Here is a 6,022-nt window from a genome sequence, read left to right on the forward strand (position 1 = left end):
CATAGCCTCTTGCTGGGCCTCTCGGATTTGCTCCAGCAGCGGAGTTACCACGGTCATCCGCATACAGACATCCCTGATCGGTGCTGCCTTGCGGCTAAGCGCGTCTGCCACCACATTGGCCTTCCCCGGCTGGTAAAGGATCTCCCAATCATAATCCTTCACCACATCCAACCACCGACGCTGCCTCATGTTCAGATTCGGCTGATCCATGAGGTACCTCAAACTCTTGTGGTCCGTGTAAATGGTACAACGGACCCCATAAAGGTAATGACGCCAAATCTTGAGGGCGAACACAACAGCCCCCAATTCCAAATCATGCGTCGGATAGTTCGCCTCGTGAGGCTTCAGCTGCCTCGAAGCGTAGGCGATGACATGCCTCTCTGCATCAATACTGCGCCCAAACCTGAAATAGACGCGTCGCAGTACACAACAAAATCCTCTACGCCCTCTAGAAGGGCTAATATCGATGCCTCGCACAATCTCTGTCTCAGTGTCTCAAACGCTGCCTGCTGCTCAGGCCCCCAACGAAAGACTACGGTCTTCTTCGTCAGCCGCGTCAAGGGTACGACTATCTTGGAGAAATCCTGGATGAATCTCCGATAGTAGCCGGTCAATCCCAGGAAACTCCGAATCTCAGATGGAGACTTCGGAACCTCCCACCTCATCACGGCCTCCACCTTGGCCGGGTCGACCAGAATACCATTCTGGTTGACAAGGTGCCCAAGAAACTGCACCTCGCGCAACCAAAACTCACACTTGGAGAACTTGGCGTAGAAGCTCTCTCTCCTCAAAGTATCCAAAACCTCTCGCAGATGCTCCTCATGCTGCTCCTGCGTCTTGGAATAGACCAAGATGTCATCAATGAAAACTATCGTGGACCGATCCAGCATCGGTCTACACACGCGGTTCATGAGGTCCATGAACGCGGCAGGAGCATTGGTGAGCCCGAAAGGCATCACCACGAACTCATAGTGGCCATAATGCGTCTGAAACGCAGTCTTCTGCACATCCTCCTCTCTGACCCTCATCTGATGATACCCTGAACGCAAATCAATCTTGGAGAACCAAGATGCTCCCTGTAACTGGTCAAAGAGGTCATCAATCCTCGGGAGTGGGTAACGGTTCTTCACCGTTACCTTATTCAGCTCCCTATAATCTATACACATCCGATGCGACCCGTCCTTATTTTTCACGAACAAAATTGGGGCTCCCCAGGGTGAACTGCTCGGTCTAATGAATCCCTTGTCTATCAGCTCCTGCAGCTGTGTAGACAACTCCTGCATCTCGGGAGGAGCTAACCTCTACGGTGCCCTGGCTATCGGAGCCGCACCAGGGACTAGGTCGATCCTGAACTCCACCTGCCGCTCCGGAGGTATCCCAGGAAGCTCCTTTGGGAACACATCTACGTAGTCCCGCACCACTGGAACATCACCCACCGTCGCCTTACCCGCCTCCCGGGTATCCATAACATAGGCGACATACCCAGCACAACCCTGCTGAAGGTAGCGCCTAGCCCTTGCTGCTGAACATAATGTGGGTCCATGCTATGGCCTCTCGCCGTGGATCACCAACTCTCCCCCACTTGGGGTCCTGACTCGCACTAACTGCTGTGCGCAGTCTATCACCTCCCCATTAGGGCTCAACCAATCCATGCCTATAATCACCTTGTTCCCATGCAATGGAATGGGAACCAAGTCTACCAGGTAGCGCTCCTCGAATAGCCTCAGAACACAATCTCTGAAAATCGCCGATGCTCGCACCGATCGGTCGTCCGCAATCTCGACCTCTAGTGGGCAATCCAACATACCCGAGGACTTAGGAAACTTCTTGCTAAGCGTAAGAGAAACAAACGATCGGGTAGCGCCCGAATTAAACAACACCTGAACTGGGATACCGTTCACATGGAACGATCTTAAACAAAACATATCATATGGCACATCAATATCATAAGCAACATAAACTAAAGCTAGGGAGAAGAAATCATACCCGTCACCACATCGGGTGCTGCGCGTGCCTCCTCGGCAGTCAACTGGAAGGCCCGACTCCTCACCACTGGAGCCTCGGTCTTGCCCTGCCGGCCATACGTAATCTGCAGGGTTGCTGGGGCTGGCGCCTTCACTAGCGCTGCTGCTGTCAACTGGGGGCAGTTGACCTTCTTATGGCCCCTCTGGTTGCAGTGGAAACATAGCAACTCGGATGTCTGAATAGTGGGTGTAGGGGCGGTACAATCCTTGCTGAAGTGCCCCAACTTGCCGCACTTATAGCAGCCCGACGATCCCAACCTGCACGCTCCCTCATGTGACTTGCCGCATTTCCTGCAGCGGCCTCGGTCCTGCTGGCCTTTCGGCCTAGTGTCTGATCCCTTGGGCTTCTTCCCCGAAGCCCCAGTCGTCTGCCCCTCCTCTACCTTCCTCTTCCGGATATGCTCCAGATCAATCTCCCTCTCCCTTGCCCTGGCAATCATGGAATCCAGGGTAGGGCAAGCTGAAAAAATAACATGCTCCCGAATGTCAGCTCGTAACATGTCATGGTAGCGGGTCCTCCTCATGTCCTCATCTCCCGCATATTGGGGCACCAATAACGCCCTTTCCCGGAACTTGGTGGTGATCTCCGCCACTGTCTCAGTCGTGTGTCTCATATCCAAGAACTCCCTGGCCAACTGCTGAAGCTCCACCGCAGGTGCGAACTCAGCCCTGAACCGGGTCACAAAATCTAGCCATGTCATTGCCTCAACAGCCGAGGCACCCAGAGAGTCACCAACCGACTCCCACCAATCTCTGGCCCTGTCTCTCAAACACCCTGCTGCATATCTCACCTTCGACCCCTCGGGGAAGAAGCTAGTCAACTTGGCAGACTCAATGTCTTCAATCCATCTTCTGGCACCAATGAGGTCCTTCACCCCATGGAAATCCGGCGTACCACTGCCCCTGAAGTCCTTAAAGGATAGTGTGCATGATCCCGACTGGCTGGTCACCATGTCGCTCCTGAACGCCCGGAGGCGATCCTCTATCAACTCGACAATCCCTTCCTTGATCGACCCAAAGATGACCGGGGTCGCATCAAGGATGCCTCTAGTAATCTCGGACGCGATGAACTCGCGTAGCCTCTCATCCACTGGTTCGGAACCTGAGCCCGAACCCGATCCCTCTCCTGAGCTGCCAACTGCTGGCCTCGGACGTAGCACCACCATTCTGCAATACATAATGACAACCGTCAGTGATACTGATACATCTAGAGGGATCACATCCATCACAAGTTCCCTGGTCTTGCCTCAGCCTTCCTCGATTCAAGTACGGATCCTCTGCTTCCGGTAGTACGGGCCCATACTACCTTCCACATCTATCCGTACTTTCCTCAAGAACTGCCTTGACTCCACCAAGTCCCTTCTACTGGCACTAATCGCTACTATTCTCTTCCTAGGCTTGCCCTAGGGTAATCACCAATCCAAACTCAGTCCTCAGCTACTGAAGGTATTCTCATGATGCCAATTAACCGCTACCTGAAAACCATCACATGTGACGAGGCTCGTATAATCCTTTGGGTAAGGGACCCGTCCCTACAACGGTTAGACTCAAACGAGAGCTGTGCAATAGGGCCAATTCCAACACTCTGAGATTATTCAACCCTGATCACATGTGACTTAACATATTCACCTAATGGCTAACTCCCATCACTCAGAGTTCCACAAAGCACAAATCAAGTAGCATTTAGACGAAGGGAAACCTAACTACATAATCCAATTATACTGCTCTATCCTCTACTCAGGAATCTATACTAGCATGCAATTCATATTGCTCATACACATATAACAGGAACATAAGGCATCCTCCTAGATCCTTAGTCCTAATCTAGCATGCTGTTCTACTGAATCCGATAAACATAATCATAAACTTGTATGAGTACTTTGGGGAATACTTACTTGAGCTCGGCCGGTCGCGCACATCACACACTTCGTTCTTTTTCAAAACTCCTTTAACTTATCTTTTAGAAAACCATTTTCTTGTAAAAGCTTTTAATTCCTCGGTTTGAGTCCAGACACCCCCGAGGGTGTGTCCGAATCCCTCAAACCAAGGCTCTGATACCAACTTGTAACATCCCAAATTTCGAGTCCAAAAATTTCATTTTAATTAACTAAGTATAAAACATTCATAAGAAAACTACGTGAAAATATATCGTTTCATAAATCAACATAACATGTCTGAAAACCCAATCATAAAGTAGCAACATGTCAGAGTACAATCCCAGAATATCCCAAGTGCGGAAAATCAATGCGTGTGTGTATGATGTGCTGCTACCGCACCGGCTCCTTCCCCTTTGATGAAGAGGTACCTGAAACCAAAACTGTAAACTATAAGCACGGAGCTTAGTGAGTTCCCCCATCGTACCACATACCATACAATCACATAACATACATATACTGTCAGGCATATCTGGGTGCCCGACCTACCCCTTCGGTCCTCTCGACCGGATACTACCTAGCATATCTGGGTGCTCGCCTCCCCTTCGGTCCTCTCGACCGGATACTGGGGACTATTTTACCCCTCTACTACTACCACATAACATATAACACATAATCACATTCTAACTAGCATGACTGGGTATGACTACCCTCCCCCCCCCCCTTCAGCCCTACCGACCGGAAATCTTGGGGACTATCTCCCCTACTGCTACATCATATCATACTAGCACATAACACATCAGGTAGTAGCAAACCTAGATGAATATCACAAAGACAGTCATCTAACATACAACTCCTACTGATGGGCAGGCAATGTAGCCGTAGACCCACCGCTACTGGAAGGTAACTCACCTTGAACGAAGCTGCTGATAATCTGCGCGGGCAAATCTCTGTCTGCTGCTGCTCCGGAAATCCTCCGGCTATAATCCCCACAAAAACACTTAGTCAGAGTCTGATATCTATTCTTAGGGTAAAATGACCATTTTACCCCTGACCAAGTCCAAGACAAAGTCAAAGTCAGCTTCCAGTTGACCCGACTCGCCGAGTTGGGCCGCCAACTCGTCGAGTCCCTATCCTTTCATCTGTCCTTCTTCATGCCTCTACTCGTCGAGTTTGGCAACGACTCGACGAGTTCTCCTTCTAGAACAACCCGGACGAACCTTCATCCGACTCGCCGAATTGTATGAACAACTCGTCGAGTTCATCTCCTTCCTATAAACAAGTCCTATCCTCGACTCGCAGAGTTGTATGAACAACTCGTCGAGTTCATCCTCAAGAGTTGGGAGATTGCCTTGGACTCGCCGAGTCTGTTCATGTACTCGCCGAGTCCTATGAACTCCAGGACTATGGCTTATCCCCAATATGTTGGGTCACTCCTCCGGACCCTCTAAAACCTTTCCAGCACTCCACTGGGTCTCCTTGACCCATAACAGAAAAGAGGAGTCTAACCTCGGACTCGCCGAGTCCCAAGAACGACTCGCCTAGTCGGTACAGTCCAAGTCTTATTTCTTCGATTTTTGGTGTACAACTCTTGTCCAAATGATAGATCTAGGTCCCTAAACTCGATCTACCACGTAAAGTTTCGAACTTTATGTGCATGCATGGGACTTTGAGCCTAAAAGGCTCTAAAAGAGACTCTTGGGTTGCATGGGGGCTCCCATGGGTGCAAAAGCAGCTCTTATCTGCCTTGTAACTCCTTCATGGACCTAGATCCGAAGCCTCAACCCCCAACCATGCTTGCAATCATGGTTGGTTACCAAAAATGGCTTAAAAAGCCCTAAATCTCCCCAAAGAGGGATCTAGCAAATGAACAAGCAAGGTATCGACTTTATACCTTCTGGGAACTGCAAATGATGCACAAACATGAACTCCCTTGGTCTTCTCTTGATTCCTCCAAGCTTTTCCTTTTTCTTTGAGTTCAAAATCACCAAAAAGCACCACAAATGCCTTAGCTCGTTATACAAACGGTTAGGGTTTGCTATGGGGGTTTTCTGGAAGCAATAGGGACGAAGGGTGGCTGAATGAGATATTTAAATAGGGTGCAAACCCTTAGATTAGGGTTTT

Source organism: Lactuca virosa, chromosome 6 (assembly GCF_052849685.1).
Source record: "Lactuca virosa cultivar CGN04683 chromosome 6, Lactuca_virosa_CGN04683_v6, whole genome shotgun sequence".
Taxonomy (NCBI): Eukaryota; Viridiplantae; Streptophyta; class Magnoliopsida; order Asterales; family Asteraceae; genus Lactuca; species Lactuca virosa.